Source organism: Ovis canadensis, chromosome 20 (assembly GCF_042477335.2).
Source record: "Ovis canadensis isolate MfBH-ARS-UI-01 breed Bighorn chromosome 20, ARS-UI_OviCan_v2, whole genome shotgun sequence".
Lineage (NCBI taxonomy): Eukaryota > Metazoa > Chordata > Mammalia > Artiodactyla > Bovidae > Ovis > Ovis canadensis.
In genome coordinates this window covers 45,722,815-45,739,296 of record NC_091264.1, presented here as the reverse complement: position 1 = coordinate 45,739,296, position 16,482 = coordinate 45,722,815, and the positions used below count along the sequence as shown (strand labels likewise).

The following is a 16,482-nucleotide window of genomic DNA, read 5'->3' as shown; positions in this document are numbered from 1 at the left end:
GGATTGAGGCTTATTCTTTAAGCCCTGAGATTAATAATAACATGAGTCTTTCTGTACCTGCGGCCCAGTACACTAGCTGGCTTGGAATACATTCTTCATAAACACAGAATGGACAAAGGCATAGGTGCATGAGAAAAAAAGAGAAGGATTCTGGAGAGCTGTGTGGAAAGGAGCTATAGTATTTAAGCACATATCAAGATACTGGGTGTAGAGATTTGAAGGCAAAGAAAGAGTCAAAGGCATGTAGAATACTTGAATCTGGGTGGTAAACACAAGTGATTGCGAATTAATACCTGATGCATGGAAGATTAAATCCTCTCATTTATAATAATAGTGAATTAATGAATGAATTGGGTTGGAGGTAAAGACTAAGTGCAGGGTTAAAGGAAAAGGCTACATTTTAATACAGGAAAAGAAAAAATCAGCTTTGCGCTTCTGGTTTTGCTCCGTAGAGCCACGAGAACTGAAAAAAAAGATGGTTCAACTATTCTAAGCTTCAAATTTTCTCTGTAAAATGGGAATTATATTTGAATGAACTGCAAAGCTAAATCAAACAACTTGCATAAGATTAATAAACATGTAGTATCATTTTTAGCACCCAGTGCTGAAAAAGGATTTTTTTCATTTCTTTTCATTCTTTTGTATTCTGCTTTCTGCAGGCTGAAGGTGCCTCCCTTCCTTGAACCCTTAAGGGGAAGCAACAGCAAGGTCAAATCTGCAGGAAGAAAGCTCTGGACAAGCTAACCTTCAGAAATCCATCTCTGAGTATCCTTTTGGTAACGTGTATAAGAAGTAAAACAGAGTATCATTTCTCTTTCACATTTTAAAGGAAAATCAACTGGGCAAAGTTGGAATCCCACAATCCATAATCACATATGTCGTAATGCTGCACCTGGCGGATTCTACGCTCTGGAATGGTGGTGTCCACACCTTTCTCGTACACCTTGTCTGCCTTCTTAGCGCAGTAGGCAGCGCGTCAGTCTCATTAATCTGAAGGTCCTGAGTTCGAGCCTCAGAGAGTGCAGCTTGTTTTTTTTTCCTCCACAGTCAAACTCGCCTAACCTTACTCTGCTAAAAAGAAAACGTATACAGGCTACACCAAAACCAAATCGAAAGGAACAAACAAAAAGTCAACATAAAATAAATCTGGGAGTTAGTGAAGAACAGGGAAGCCTGGGGTGCTGCAGTCCATGGCGTGGCAAAGAGTCAGACATGATTGAGGAGCTGAACAACAAAGTAAAATGACCAAATGCTGCCAGAGAAGCATTTGATAAAGGATCCATTGTTTGCTCAGGAGTGTAATACTAGATTTCAAGTCTGTTGCACTTCCCAGTAACTTCAGTAAAATCATAGATGAAGTAATGTAGACCACATCACAAAAATACCATATTTTTGTGTCTTCTCCATCTGATAGAAGACTTCTCTTTAGAGCACATTGGGGCTCTAAAGGACTCCCAATGGCAATTAAGGAATGGAAGATGTAAAATCATTTATTCTTTTTATCATGAAACAAATAATTGTTGTTTACACAACTATTTGGGTGCAGTGAATTAAGAGTGAATAAGATCTCCAAATTTCCTTCCTTGTGGAGCTACATTCCTCCATCTTTCGCTTCTTTTAGAGTGGCAGGATGCAGGGAGCTTGAAGATTTGACTAATGTGGTTTGTGAGGGTTCTTGCACTTTATCTCTGACATTCTGTGAGCTTGGAGGCTGGAGGGAGAAAGCGGAGACAGAGGTCACTTCTGGCATGCTGACAGTGTAGACAGTGTAAGTAGCCTTTTCAGGATAATCGAATATCTTGAAACCAATTTATTCTTTGGGGGCCAGATATATGTCCTTCCCCGTCCTTCACTAACTCCCAGAGTTATTTTATGTTGACTTTTTGTTTGTTCCTTTCGGTTTGGTTTCGGTGTAGCCTGTATACGTTTTCTTTTTAGCAGAGTAACATTAGGCTAGTTCGACTGTGGAGGAAAATAAACAAGCTGCCCTCTCTGAGGCTCGAACTCAGGACCTTCAGATTATGAGACTGACGCGCTGCCTACTGCGCTAAGAAGGCAGACAAAGCAAGGCTTTCACGTTCTAATTAAAATATGAAATAATATTTTTCAGGCATATCTATCAGTTTCCAGGTTTTAAAAAAATGTAACCAATGCTCCTTGAAAACCTTCCATATAAGACAATGCTGCACCCAGCGGATTCTACACTCTGAAATGATGGTGTCCACATCTTTAAGGTATACATCCACCAGTTGGATACTGGCCGGCAAGACCAGAACGATCCTGTCTTTTGTGGCTGTTTTCCTCTCTGATGTTCCAATGATTGGCCTCTTCTCTCCCTCAGAGATCTCAGTCTTGCTACTTCTGCTGCTGCTAAGTCGCTTCAGTGGTGTCCGACTCTGTGTGACCCCAGAGACGGCAGCCCACCAGGTTCCCCAGTCTCTGGGATTCTCCAGGCAAGAACACTGAAGCGGGTCTCACTCTTGCACTTTCTTTATATTCAAAAGAAACTTAGGAGATACCCAGTTAATATTAACTCACTAACTAAGTGAATGAATACCCCTCAAATGTGTCTACACTCCATATGTCGTTGTCTCACTTTACATCTCCACTTGCATGAACGCGACAGGAGGTGTTCTCTCTACAAAAAACACAGACTGGAAAACAACAACAACAAAAAAAAATACAGAGAGAACTTAACAGAAAAACCTCTCTGTCAGTCTATTGGGCTATTAATTAGACTAAGAGATTTATGAAGATTATTTCATATATTCCAATTGAATTTTGACAACTAGGTGTCATAATTTGCATTTTCCACATATGTTGGCAACTCAGAGAAGTGATGTGTCTGCTAAGCTGTAAAGTCTGGATTGAGAAGCAGATTATCTAATTCCAAATTATGTTATTTTTTTCTGCTGCAGCTGATAGTCTCACTGGATATTCTTCTCTACAATAGCTCATTCATACACACTCTAATTCCCAGTCTCCTCTCTGCTGGCCTTTCGGGCTTAGACTTCCAAGTCAAACTTTGGCTCATTCTCTTCCTTCAAAATCCACTTTCACTGAATAATATTGGCAAATCTGAACACTATTTTGTGAAGCTCTCTTGAATCTACCACTTCCTTTCCATTCAGTCAGCTCATATTCATTGGGGAGCTGCTCTGTGCCTGGCACTGTGGTAGCTTCAGGTGATTCAGAAGGAATAGGGTCACCCAGACTTCGGTTAGAAGGATATATATGCACAAGGGACAATCCTCTTAGTCTTCCTGGCATTTACAGCTAAATAATGGCTAAAAATATGTGTTCATGATGTCCCTCTGCTTCACTCTGACCATTCTTGATTTTTTAGTTTTGATGCCATCTTGCTTTTCTCTCAACTCTTTGGCTCTTCTTTCCACCTTTCTATATTGCGATTTTGCTCTCTTCGGTCAATTAGATCCATTGGTGAATGGTGTTGTTTAGTTAACTACTGGATCGATCATTAATGAGAGAGAAGTTTTGACACCTATAATGATAACTGTGGGTTTCTCTATTTTTCCTTTCAAGTTTATCAGCTTCAGTTCATGAGTTTTGAAGCTCAGTGGTCAGGGACGTAGAGCCAGTCTTGTCTTCGCCCGGAGGAGAGTGCAATGTGTGTCTGCTTTTCTCATTTCTTTGTATAGGTTGCAAGCTTTGTGGTTGTCAGCTGGAGCTCCTTAGTTGAAGGAGCCAAAACTGGAGAATGTGGGCATCGATCCCACTACCTCTCACATGCTAAGTGAGCGCTCTACCACTTGAGCTAATTCCCCACCTTCACCCTTGTGTTTTTTCCTCTAGCTTTTCAGAGTACCATCCCCACTTTATTTACTCTTCTGAGCAGCCTGAACTTCAGAAAATTTCAAGATCCTTAAAATGAAACCAGGACTGGACTAAGGGCACATCTTCTCAAAGATGCTTAAGGCAATAGTGTGATTGGTATCTATTCCTTTGCTGAAGAAAGGAGGGGAAAGTCACCATGGGAAAAAGAAGAGACAGAGGGAACATTTGGGGATTTCACTGTTGACTGATGAGAAACCAGATATTAAGAACCCATGTAGAAAAAAATGGTTGAAAGAAAATACATGCAAAAGGGAATAGGCTTTTAATTTGTTCTAGCTTTCACTCAACTTTAAACTATTATCATGGAAAAGGGAATGGCCACCCATTCCGATATTCTGTGTAGTGAATCCCACGGACAGAGGAGCCTGGTAGGCTACAGTTCATGGGGTCACAAAGAGTCGGACGTGACTGAGTGACTAACACTAAATTGCTATCTGTGTGACTTTTGTAACAGGAGTCCTAAACATCTGTGTTCCCTTACATCTTTTTTTGTTATTCACTAATTAGAAAGCAGAAAATTCTGTCTGGGAAATTTTAAGTCATATAAACTGCCATTCATCAATAAAATGTAAAACATCAAGTAAGGCATAAAGAAAGAGCAAAATAAATCAGCAGACCTGGAGAGTAACATTTTGGAAGTCAATAAAATAATTTATTAAATTATTCACTTATATTTGATCTACCTATTCCCTATCCTTACCTAATACTTCTGTTTCAAGGCAGAAGCCATATTTATGCCTTAACTCCAGGCACTGAGGACACAATGATTTGAGCCTCAAGATCCTTATATTCTAGAGGAGAGACAGGAACCTTAAAAGAAAATTCATAAGACAATTTCTAAAACACAGTGCTTGTGAGGAAGGTGGCATAAGTTGATGGACAGATTAAAATCACGGTAAGAGGCATTAGCTAGGGAGGGGGGTCTCAGTAGCAAAGTAACATTTGACTTAGGGACTGAGTGCCAAGAAGTAGGCATATTACTAAGTCTGATTCAAAATGAGAAGTTATATTAGTCAGAATCTGAGAGGTGAAGAAAAGTCCTCTGTGTGCATTTGGGAAACCCAGACAGAGCCCAGTTACCAAAGACCCACAGAAAAGTCAAAATGTAAGAAAATTTCCAGCTCATTTCAAGACTGTGGTGCCAAAGGCCTAACCAAATGGTGGGCTTGCTGAAGGAGCCTCCAAGGGCATCATCCATAGGATTCTTTGTGTCTGAAGAAGCTTAAGATCCAGTTAAAGGAGAGGGAAGTCTTTTAGTAAAAAGCAAAGTGCAAGGGCTGTTCATAGTTCTGCATGGTAGAATTATGACCCTCTTTAATGTTCCTTTCTGTTTTTGGACTTCATCAGGATCTGATCACTAATGCTGTTAAATATATTTCCTGTATTACCTGCTGGAATCCCTCCTGTATTACCTGCTGGAATCCCTCCTGCCTCATTTGAAATATTTTAGCTGCCTGTGCAAAGAGGAAAAATTCTATTTGGGATTCTATATGTGGAAGTCAAATATCACCAGATTGTTTCAATTCTTGGAGATATTTCTGAAGGTGTTAATTTAGACTGTCATTACAGGTACTGTGATGGTTGGGCTGGAATGGATGGGTAAGAAACTTCCATAAGGAAGAACCACCCAAAGATCCTACTCCTATTCTTGTTTATGAGTTTACTCTAAGAATTCCCCTGATTTCACATCTTCTTTTTTATTTTGTTTTTGACAATCTGGGTCTTTCTGGTTCCCTCTCAGACCCGGGCAACTCAGTCCTCAGACTCACAAGTTCTGTCATCCATCTTGTCTCTTTAAATGTCCCTCAACAGATTTCTCTCTTTCCCCAGGTCAATGGGTCCCATAAATGTCCATTACAAAATAGCCTTCTTTTCACCAGATTCTCTCTGTTTACAAGGATGGGAGGTCCACTCTCCCACAACTCTTGAGTGTTGAGAAGGAAAGGCCATCATACTCCAGAACAGATCATGCTCACTCCCTTCACCGCATGTTTTTTGTCCTTATTGTAGTATAATGACAAAGTGGGTGCATGCGTGCTCAATCACTCAGCTGAGTCCAACTGTTTGTGACAGAGAGTATTGGTCAAAGACCAAGTCTGTGCTCTCTTCTGGGTGAAATAAGAAAAGAACCAGAAATTTATAAATCTTCATTTTAAAAACAAATCCAATATTTCCCAAAGTTGGGTTCAGGAAAGGTCCTCTGAGGACTCAGGTCTTGTGGAGAAGAAATGATAGAGAAAAACTGGTGGAAACAAGTATCTTTCCCACTAGCTTTGAGTGCAAAGAAGGGTTTGTAACATTGAACCTAATTCCCATGTCCTAACTCTCTTTTTGATCTGAAATCTTTCCGGTGAATCTAAACTTCTTCACCAATGATTTTACTGAAGTTACTGGGAGTTGCAACAAACTTGAAATCTAATTTCAACCTTCTAAGCAAATATTCGGTCATTTTTCAAATGTTTTGCTGGTGCCCACCTTAATTTTACTTGCTGTTGGGTTTTTCCTGCAACATAACTTTAGCCAGGCCAAAAAAAGTGTCATCTGCCCTCTCTGAGGCTCGAACTCAGGACCTTCAGATTATGAGACTGACGCGCTGCCTACTGCGCTAAGAGGGCAGACAGTGTAAGTAATACGTATTGAAAGTAGAGAGGAAATAGTATTTTCCGACTGCCCACACTTTTATCAGTTCCTAGTTTTTAATAACTACTTGAAAATCATTCCAATAAACCAATGACAAACCCAGTGGATTCCACATTAGGAATGATGCAGTCCATGCCTTTCCAGTATTCACCCCAAAATAAGACCATCTTGGCTGCATGGCTAGGGACAATAAATGTGCTCTCTTCTTAGTCTTGGATTCCAAAGATGAGCTTTTTCCTGCCCTCGGAAATCTCAGCTGATCTTACATTTTCCATGATCTCCTTGTTGAAAGAAACATAGAAGTTGCCTAGTTAATATTAGTTCACTGAGTGAATCAATAGTCCTCAAGTCTGGACTTCTCTGTCCTACTCATCTCCATTCGTACCTACATGGCTGGAGACATTCTTCCTACAAAAACCGCAAACTGACAAAAAGCCATCTTGTTTTTTCAGCCTTACATACTAATTCATACTAGGAGATTTATGGAGATTATTTCATACAGTCCACTTGAATTTAGGTAATAAACCTATGTACCATATTTTGTACTTTCCAGACAAAAGGCTGAGAGAAGTTAAGTAATATTTCTGTTAAACAGCAAAGTATGAATTGAGAGAAATTATTAGATTCCAAATTGTGAGTTCTCTCTCTACGCCAGTTCACACCCACTATCTAATTCCCAACTTCTGTGCTGGACTTTAGGGTTTCGACTTCCAAGTCCTTCAAAACCCATATAAAATGATCTGCCAAATACTAAACACTATTCTTGTGCAGCTTTTTTTAATCTGTCACTTCCTTTCCATTCATTCAGCGCATTATTGTTGTGGAGCTGCTCTGTGCTAGGCACTGTTGCAGGCTTAGGGGATTGTGAGGGAATCTGATTACCCCCAGGCCTCAGGAGTAGGAAGGATAAATATGAACAAGGAATGATCCACTTCCAGTTTCACCACTTTCAGTCTCCCTGGCATTTACAGCTAAATAACTCTTTCTAAAATACCACTTTTCTGCTTCACACTTACACTTTTTGGTTTCCTTGTTTTGATATAATTTTGCTTTTCTCTCAACTCTTTGATCTTTCTTTCTACTGACACTGCGATTTTACTTAATAAGGTCATTTAGATTCAGCGGTGGATAGTGTTTAGTCCCACACTGTATTTTCCAATTTGTTATCTACTAGATCTATCAGTTAAAGAGAGAGGATTGTTGACATCTTCAACAATAATTGAGGACTTTTCTATGTTTCTTTTCAGTTTCATTAGCTATTGCTTTTGGGTTTTGAAGCTCTGTGGTCAGAGGCATGCAAATTTAGGATAGTTATTTTATTAGTGAGTTGACATCTTATAAATGTATAGCTTCTCAAATTAATACCTGGAATTTTTCTCTGCTTTGAAATCCACTTAGTCTTATAGTAATATATCTACTTTATTTTTTTTTATTAATGCTTGCATGAGGTCTGTTTTCCTATTCTTTGCTTTCAATCTCCTATATAACTTTTAATCTTGAGTACAGCTTTTCATCTCACAACTAACTGTATTTGAAGTGGATTTATTCTAATCAGTATATATATTTTTAATATATTGTGACAAACTGATTTTATTTGATATATCCAGATTGTTAGAATGCATTAAAAATAAATTGCTGACTATAATGACTCAAATAATATTATTGTTAATAATTTTGCTTTTAGATTTACTAAATAATTTATTAAAAGCTTGTTTCGTTTGTTTCTTATTTTCCTCTGCTCCTCTTCCTCCCTACCCTTACTTGACTTATTTAAACATTGTTAGTATGTGATGTATTGATTACCATATATATCCTTAATATTTCACAGTTTACTTAGAATCAATAAATTACCATTCAAGTTGTGTATAGACCTCACTACCATTTAGTCCCTTTACCACAACCACTTCATATAGTGCATATAGATACAATGAAAATTCAATCAGACAATGTAATGATTTTCAGTTTCAAGCATCAAACATACTTTAAAGAATTGAAGAGGAACATAAAAGTCTATTATTCTTTCCCAGTTATTTCCTTCTCTTCTATGGTTCCAATGACAAATTGAAGTCATAAGGGAGTAATCACAGTTCAGGCATACAAAAATGGAGAGGATGGCTATTAAGGATCTGGCCTTAGACCAGTCCCTATATCACTGTACCAAACCCAGGGCCACCAACAGCCATAGTCGAACAACATCCACCAGCTGCAAACTTGTAGTCTCAAGGTTTCCCCTTGTAACTAAGTAACCATTGCAGACCCTAACCAATTCTGGCTTCATAAGCTGTCTTTCTTCTTGCTAGCATCAATTACAATGCTAAACAAACAGCTTATGTCACTGTGTGACCTTGCAGTTTTTCCCTTTAATAAGCTTCCTTCATTTTGTAGTCCAATGGAACACAACTCTTGTGCTTCTTAAATCTGTGTTTCCCAGGCTGCAGTCCTAGTAAACCTCCAATATAGGCTATTTCAAATGAGTTTCTGTTTCTGAAATTTTGGTTAACTTTCTCCATTTATACTATCCAATATATTTCCCTCTAGTATCATTTTTCTTGTCTCACAGCATTACTCTTTTCTAGAACTTCCATTAGCAATGGAGTCATTCAGTTTACCTTCAAATGAGCAGGTAAACTTTATGTCTGTCTGAAAGGTATTTTTGCCATATTTAGCTATTAGATTGACAGGTCTTTTCTTTCAAAATAACATAAAAATCATGTTATTTTGTTATGGTTCTTACAGTTTCTGATAAGAAATTAACAATCATTCAGATTGCTGTTTTCCTTTCATTTTCTTCTGGTACTTTAGAGCATTCCCCCCCCACCCCTTTCTAGTTTCAAGCAGTATAATTGTCATCTGTCTGCCTGTAGGTTTATTTGATTTTATCCTGCTTTAGGGTTGCTGAATGTTTATATCTTTTGCCAAATTTGGGTAACCAATTCCCCCCCACCAATGTTTCCCTTCTTCCTCTATTGAGTCTCCAATGATGTGAATGTAAGAATATTGCTATTTTCCTGTTTGTCCCTGGGGTTCTGTCCATTTTTTAAAATACACTTGCCTCTCTGTCATTTGGATTGAATATTTACTATTGTTCTATCTACACATTCTTTTTTCAGGTCTGAAGTTGCAATTTGGATGTATATTTTTTTTGCAGTGCTTCTTAAAAGCTGGAGAATGTAGGTATCAATCCCACTGCCTCTCTCATGCTAAGCAAGTGTTCTTCCACTTGAGTTAATTTCCCACCTTTATCGAGCTCTTTCCCCCAGTGTGTCAGAGTACCATCTCCATTATTCGCTTGAAATCAGGACTACTAAGGGCATGTCTTCCCAAAGGTGACCTGAAGCAAAAGTGAGATTTGTACCTATTTCTCCTCTAAGGAAAAGGGGTGAGAAATAGCCATGGGAAACACTTGGTGCTCCAAATTTCACATTTCAGACATTCTGAGATAGAAGTGAAAATGTCCCAGTTGGGAGGACTCACCCAGAACAGCCAGCTAATAACAGGACCTTAGGATGATTATCTGTTTCTTAAAAGTGAGATGAAAATGACACACCAACAGGAGTGCGATGATCACTGATTCCTTTTAGGGGAGAAGGCAAACTGATTTTCCCTAGATGGTGGAAGGCAAAAACAGCTGTTTCTCCTCGATTTCCATCCAAGGACCTCTCGCGTGTTAGGCTAGTGAGGGAAACTACACCGCACTAGGGAAACTACACTACACTAGGGAAACTCACGCTGTGTTCTATTTTAAGATATTTTTCCATTGTTACTGAGGCAGGTCATGAGAAATTATATATCTGCACCATATGATACAACAATTAAAAAGCACAAAATATTACTGATAAGAGCCATCAGAAATAAGACACAAGAGCATGTTACAGTGAAGGAAAAAATATGGACATTGAGCGGTACAGATGAAGAGTGATGATGATGCTGTTAAAAGATGATGCTGTTAGAGTGCTGCACTCAGTATGCCAGCAGATTTGGAAAACTCAGCAGTGGCCACAGGACTGGAAAAAGTCAGTTTTCATTCCAATCCCAAAGAAAGGCAATGAATGTTCAAACTATCACAGACTGTATTAATTTCACATGCTAGCAAGGTATACTCAAAATCCTCCAAGCTAACCTTCAGCAGTACCTGAACCAAGAACTTCCAGATGTACAGGCTGAATTTAGAAAAGGCAAAGGAACCAAAGATCAAGTTACCAACATCCTTGGATCATAGAAAAAGCAAGAGAATTCCAGAAAAACATTTATTTCTGCTTCATTGACTATGCCTTTAACTGTGTGGATCACAACAAACTGTGGAAAATTCTTAAAGAGATGGGAATACCACCTTACCTACCTACCGAGAAACCTGTATGCAGGTGAAGAAGCAATGGTTAGAACCGGACATGGAACAACAGACTGGTTCCAAATTGGGAAAGGAATACATCAAGGCTTTGTACTGTCACCTTGCTTATTTAACTTATATGCAGAGTACATCATGCGAAATGCCAGGCTGGATGAAGCTTGAGCTTGAGTCAAGATTGCTGGGAGAAATATCAATAATCTCAGATATGCAGATGAAACCACCCTTATGGCAGAAAGCGAAGAGGAACTAAAGAGCCTCTTGATGAGGGTGAAAGAGGAGAGTGAAAAAGCTGGTTTAAAACTCAAGATTAAAAAAATGAAGATCATGGCATCTGGTTCCATCACTTCATGGAAAACTAGACGGGGAAACAATGGAAACAGTGAGAGACTTTATTTTCTTGGGCTCCAAAATCACAGATGGTGACTGCAGCCACGAAATTAAAAGACGCTTTCTCCACAGAAGAAAAACTGTGACAAACCTAGACAGAATATTAAAAAGCAGAGACATTGCTTTGCTGACAAAGGTCTGTCCAGTCAAAGGTATTGTTTTTCCAGTAGTCATGTATGGAAGTGAGAGTTGGACCATAAAGAAAGCTGAGTGCCAAAAAATTGATGCTTTTGAACTGTGGTGTTGGAGAAGACTCTTGAGAGTCACTTGGGCTGTAAGGAGCTCAAACTAGTCAATTCTAAAGGAAATCAGTCCTGAATATTCACTGGAAGGACTGATGCTGAAGCTGAAACTCTAATCCTTTGGCCACCTGATGTGAAGTACTGACTCATTGGAAAAGACCCTGATGCTGGGAAAAGATTGAAAGCAGGAGGAGAAGGGAACAATAGAGGATGAGATGGTTGGATGGCATCACCAACTCAATAGACATGAGTTTGAGCAAGCTCCAGGAGATGGTGAAAGACAGGGAAGCCTGAAGTGCCACAGTCCATGGGGTCACAAAGGGTCAGACAACACTGAGCAACAAATATAAAACACCTGCCCTCTCTGAGGCTCGAACTCAGGACCTTCAGATTATGAGACTGACGCGCTGCCTACTGCGCTAAGAGGGCAGATGCTCATAGCTTCTGGCATTGAAAGTAAAATATAAAATAGTACTTTCCAGGCATGTCCATCAGTTTCCAACTTTTAAAGAATGTGACCATGCTACTTGTAAATCATTCCATTTAAACCAGTGCTGCACCTGAAGGTTTCTGCATCCAGGAATGGTGGAGTCCACACCTTTCCAGCCTATACGCAACAACTGGACCCTCTGGCCTGCAGTTCCACTTGTACTGGTCCAGTAACAATTGTACTGGTCTTTTGCTGCTCTTTTTCCCTCTTGTGGTCTAATGATCTGCCTGTTGCCTCCTTCAGAGACCTCAGTCACTCTTACACTTTCCTTGATACCTTATATTCAAAAGAAACTTAAGAAGTACCCAGTTAATACTATTAATAGTTCACTGACTGACTAAGTGAATTAGTACTCCTCAAATCTGTCTGAACTCCATACTTCTTGGTCTCACTCTATGTCTCCAGTTACATCTACATGCCCGGAGATATTCTCCTTACAAAAAAAACACAAACTGAACTTAATTCAAAACCTTCTCATTTGTTTCAGCCTTATAATGATACTAAGGGATTTATGGAGATGATTTCATTCATTCAAATTGAATTTCAGCAACAAAAGAATGCATCATAATTTACATTTTTCAGGTATAATGGAGACTCAGAAAAGTTAAGGTCCCAGAGCTGCTAAGTAGCAAAGCATGAATTGAGAAACAGACTTGAAATTCCAAATTGTGATTTTATTTTTCTGCTGCAGCTGAGGGTCTCACTGTCTGTTCTCCAAAATAATTTATTCATCTAAACTTTAATTCCTAGCCTCTTCGGTGCTGGTGTTCTGGACTTAGACTTCCAAGTCAATTTTGGTTCATTCTCCGGCTTCAAAATCCACATTCACTGTCCCGGCAAATACTATTATTCTTGTGAAACTCTCTTAAATCAAGTCCTTTCCATTCATTCAGGACATATTCATTGGGGAGCTGCTCTGTGCTTGGCACTGCAGTAGGCCCAGTTGATTCAGAAGAAATCTGACCACCCAAACCTCTGGAGCTAGTATGTATACTGACAAGAGACAGTCTTTTTCTTGTTTCACTACTTTCAGTCTTCCCTGGCACTTACAACTAAATAATACTTTAAAAAATGTTTGTTTCCACAATGTCCCTTAGCTTCAATCTGACCATTCTTGATTTTTTATTTTTGATATGATCTTGCTTTTCCCTCAACTCTTTGGTAGAACTTCATTGTGATTTTGCTATCTGGATCAGTTTGATCCATTGATATATGGTGGTGTTTATTTTTTCAACGTGTTTGTTGACTTTCCTTATCTACTAGATTCATCATTAATGAGAGATGTACATAGTGAAGGCCAATAGAACCAGGCCTGTCCTGTTTTGCCCTTGCTCAGGGAAGGGTCCAAAGTGTCTAATTTTTTCCTCTCTTTCTACAGTTTGGAAGATTTGCAGTTCCTCAGCTGAAAGAGTAAAAACTGGAGAATGTGGGCATCGATCCCACTACCTCTCACATGCTAAGCGAGCGCTCTACCACTTGAGCTAATTCCCCACATCCAGCATGCATCTATTCCTTCCATTTCTCAGTGGACTGTGTCCACGTCATTATTCATTCTTCCAGGCTGCCAGAACTTCAGGAAATGTCACGGTCTTTAAGCTGGACTAAGGGTCCATCCAAGGATCCTCCAAGGCAAGAGAGCAGTTGGTACCTATTCCTCTGCCAAGGAAAAAAGAAAGTCACTGCGACAAAATCTGGCCAAAAAACTATATGCGTTTCAGATTTTCCTGACAGAAGGGACCACATCCCATTTGGGAGGACTCACCCAGAAGAGTGGGCTAATGCAGTCGGACTATCTCAGATTGATAACCTGTTTCTTAAACATGAAACTAAAACAGCAAAACAACAGAAATGAGATGATCACTGGTTCCCTTTAGGGGAGGCAGAGGGCTGAGTTTTCCTAGATGATAGAAGGTACAAGGGAGCAATTGTTTCTGCTCAGTTTTGAACCAAGGGACTCCAGTGTGTTAGGCAAGTGTGATAACCACTATACTACAGAAACTTACCCATTGTTTTATTTCTGGAATATTTATGGGATTCTTGCTGAGGCAGGTCTTGAGAAGTTATGTATTTACACTATATGCAAGAACAAAAAAGAAGTACATACTATTACATGCAAAAGCCATCAGAAATTAGAGGTGAGACATAGAGAAAAGGAAAAATGCATGGACATTGTAAGATGTAGATGTAGAGCAAACATAGGATGGAAGGAAAAGGCACAGATGTAGGGATTCCTGTGTTCAGAAATATACCTGCTCAATTGGAGTGGGTGTATGTGTGTTTGTGTGTATAAAATAGACATGAAGGGAAACAGTGGTTGAAAAGCCTGGACACATGAAGATACACTGGAGAGAAAACTGGAGGCTTAAGAACACTTGAAAAAATTCCATGCAGACAGCTTACATAATCAAGGTAATATTTTATGATAAATTTTTAATTTTGACTGCCATATAAGTAAGAAATGGGGAAACTGGAATTAAGGAGAATAAAAAGAAGTTATGTTAAGGGATTGAGGTTTATTCTTTTAGCTTCTGAGATTAGCAGTAGCATCAGTGTTTCTGCATCTCCAATCCAAGACACTGTCTGGCGCAGAATACTTTCTCCATAAACATAGACTAGATCCAGGCATAGATGCATGAGAAGAAAGAGAAAGATTCTGGAGAGTTATGTAGGAAGGATCTACAATATCTAAGTATGTGTCAAGACGCTGGATGTAGAGATTTGAGGGAGAAGAAGTAGTCAAGGACACTTAGAAGTCTGGAACCTGGGTGGCAGACACAGAAGTGATTTTGATTTAGCGTCTGATGAGTGGAAAAATAAATACACTCATTTAACAATTTGTTCTATGAATGTATGAAGGGAGGAACTGGTATTCCTTATAGATTTATGAGACTATACCTTAAATTAAAAGACAAGCTCACATCTTTTCATATAGAAAACAAACAACCAACTAGCTTTTAATGTCTGGTTTTGCTCCTTAGAGCTAACAGACTTGAGAAAAATGATTCAACTCCCCTGAAATTCAATTCCATCTTTCAAATGGTAGTGATGATATTTGGGTTATTTGCAAGGTTAATCAAACGACTTGCATAAAATCAATAAACTTTCAGGACACTTTCTAGAATGTGGTGCAGATTAGATCTACAGAAACTACCCCAGATCTACAGGTTAGATCTACAAAAGCTAACCCACTGTCTCCTCCTATGCTGCTGCTAAGTCACTTCAGTCGTGTCTGACTCTGTGTGACCCCATAGACGGCAGCCCACCAGGCTCCCCCATCCCTGGGATTCTCCAGGCAAGAACACTGGAGTAGGTTGCCATTTCCTTCTCCAATGCATGAAAGTGAAAAGTCAAAGTGAAGTCGCTCAGTCGTGTCCGATCCTGCCTAATATCCAAAATCTTGTAACAATCACAGTTGTTTTTATAGAGACATACACAATGAGTGGGAGAGCCCCAAATTCTCAACTGCACCCAGAACAGTGCATTAACAATATATATTTGTTACATGATTTAAAAAATAAATGATTTTACCCTTCCCCATATCTTAACTGTGGTTGGACAATCTTTAGAGCATGAATTTGGAAGAGAAAACTTCTGTTGCTTCTCCGACCAGGAGGAGAGGAAGATCAAAAATATACTATAGCTTTTATTTTCTGGTGTAATCTAAATTTCTGGTCCATTTCACTCAAACTGCTGGGAGGTGCAACAAACCAGAAAATTGATTCCATTTTCTTGAATGAGTATTGAATATTGGAACATCCACCCAGTGCTTTGGAGAAGGAAATGACAACCCACTCCAATATTCTTGCCTAGAGAATCCCATGGACAGAGGAGCCTGGTGGGCTGCCATCTATGGTGTTGCACAGAGTCTGACACAACTGAAGCGACTTAGCAGCAGCAGCAGCATCCAATGCTTATCAGGCAGCATTTGCTAATTTTCTTTTGTATTGATTTCTTTAAGCGCATATTACACACATTTTCTTTTCTTTCAACTTGGCTTTTCAACAGGCCGACTGTGAAAAAAAGTGAGGGCCTGCCCTCTCTGAGGTTTGAACTCAGGACCTTCAGATTATGAGACTGATGCGCTGCCAGCTGCGCTAAGAGGGCAGACAAGCTAACATCTGTACATTGAAGTTAAAATATGAAACAGAATTTTCCAAGCATGTCTACTTCATCTGTTTTCAGATTTTAAAGAATCTACTCTATGTTATTTGAAAATCACGATGTTTAAGTCAATGCTGCATGGGTAGGATTCCATATTTATGAAAGGTAGAATCCATGCCTTTCCAGTATTCAACCTAAGACAGGACCATCTATACTTCAGTACTAAGGACAATTCATTGTGTCTGTCTTTTGCTGGTCTTGTGTTTGAAAGACATCGTGTTTCCTGCTCTCAACCAAGCTTACATCTTTCATGATCTTTGTTGAAGAAACGTAGAAGGTGCTCAGTTAATATTTCTTCTCTGACTGACTGAATCAGTATCCCTCAAATTTGTCTATAGTCCATACTTCTCTATCTTTAC

The 16,482-nt window shown here is 39.2% G+C and overlaps 5 non-coding genes across 5 annotated transcripts; all 5 read right to left on the bottom strand.

The window, feature by feature from the left end:
• Positions 1-1,984: 1,984 nt before the first annotated feature.
• On the bottom strand, positions 1,985-2,057 carry TRNAM-CAU (transfer RNA methionine (anticodon CAU)). The gene has a single exon. It is a non-coding gene; the product is annotated as a tRNA-Met (tRNA).
• A 4,340-nt stretch (positions 2,058-6,397) lies between these two features.
• On the bottom strand, positions 6,398-6,470 carry TRNAM-CAU (transfer RNA methionine (anticodon CAU)). Its single transcript has one exon. It is a non-coding gene; the product is annotated as a tRNA-Met (tRNA).
• A 5,358-nt stretch (positions 6,471-11,828) lies between these two features.
• On the bottom strand, positions 11,829-11,901 carry TRNAM-CAU (transfer RNA methionine (anticodon CAU)). The gene has a single exon. It is a non-coding gene; the product is annotated as a tRNA-Met (tRNA).
• Positions 11,902-13,380: 1,479 nt separating this feature from the next.
• On the bottom strand, positions 13,381-13,453 carry TRNAA-AGC (transfer RNA alanine (anticodon AGC)). The gene has a single exon. It is a non-coding gene; the product is annotated as a tRNA-Ala (tRNA).
• A 2,540-nt stretch (positions 13,454-15,993) lies between these two features.
• On the bottom strand, positions 15,994-16,066 carry TRNAM-CAU (transfer RNA methionine (anticodon CAU)). Its single transcript has one exon. It is a non-coding gene; the product is annotated as a tRNA-Met (tRNA).
• Between the last annotated feature and the right edge of the window lie 416 nt (positions 16,067-16,482).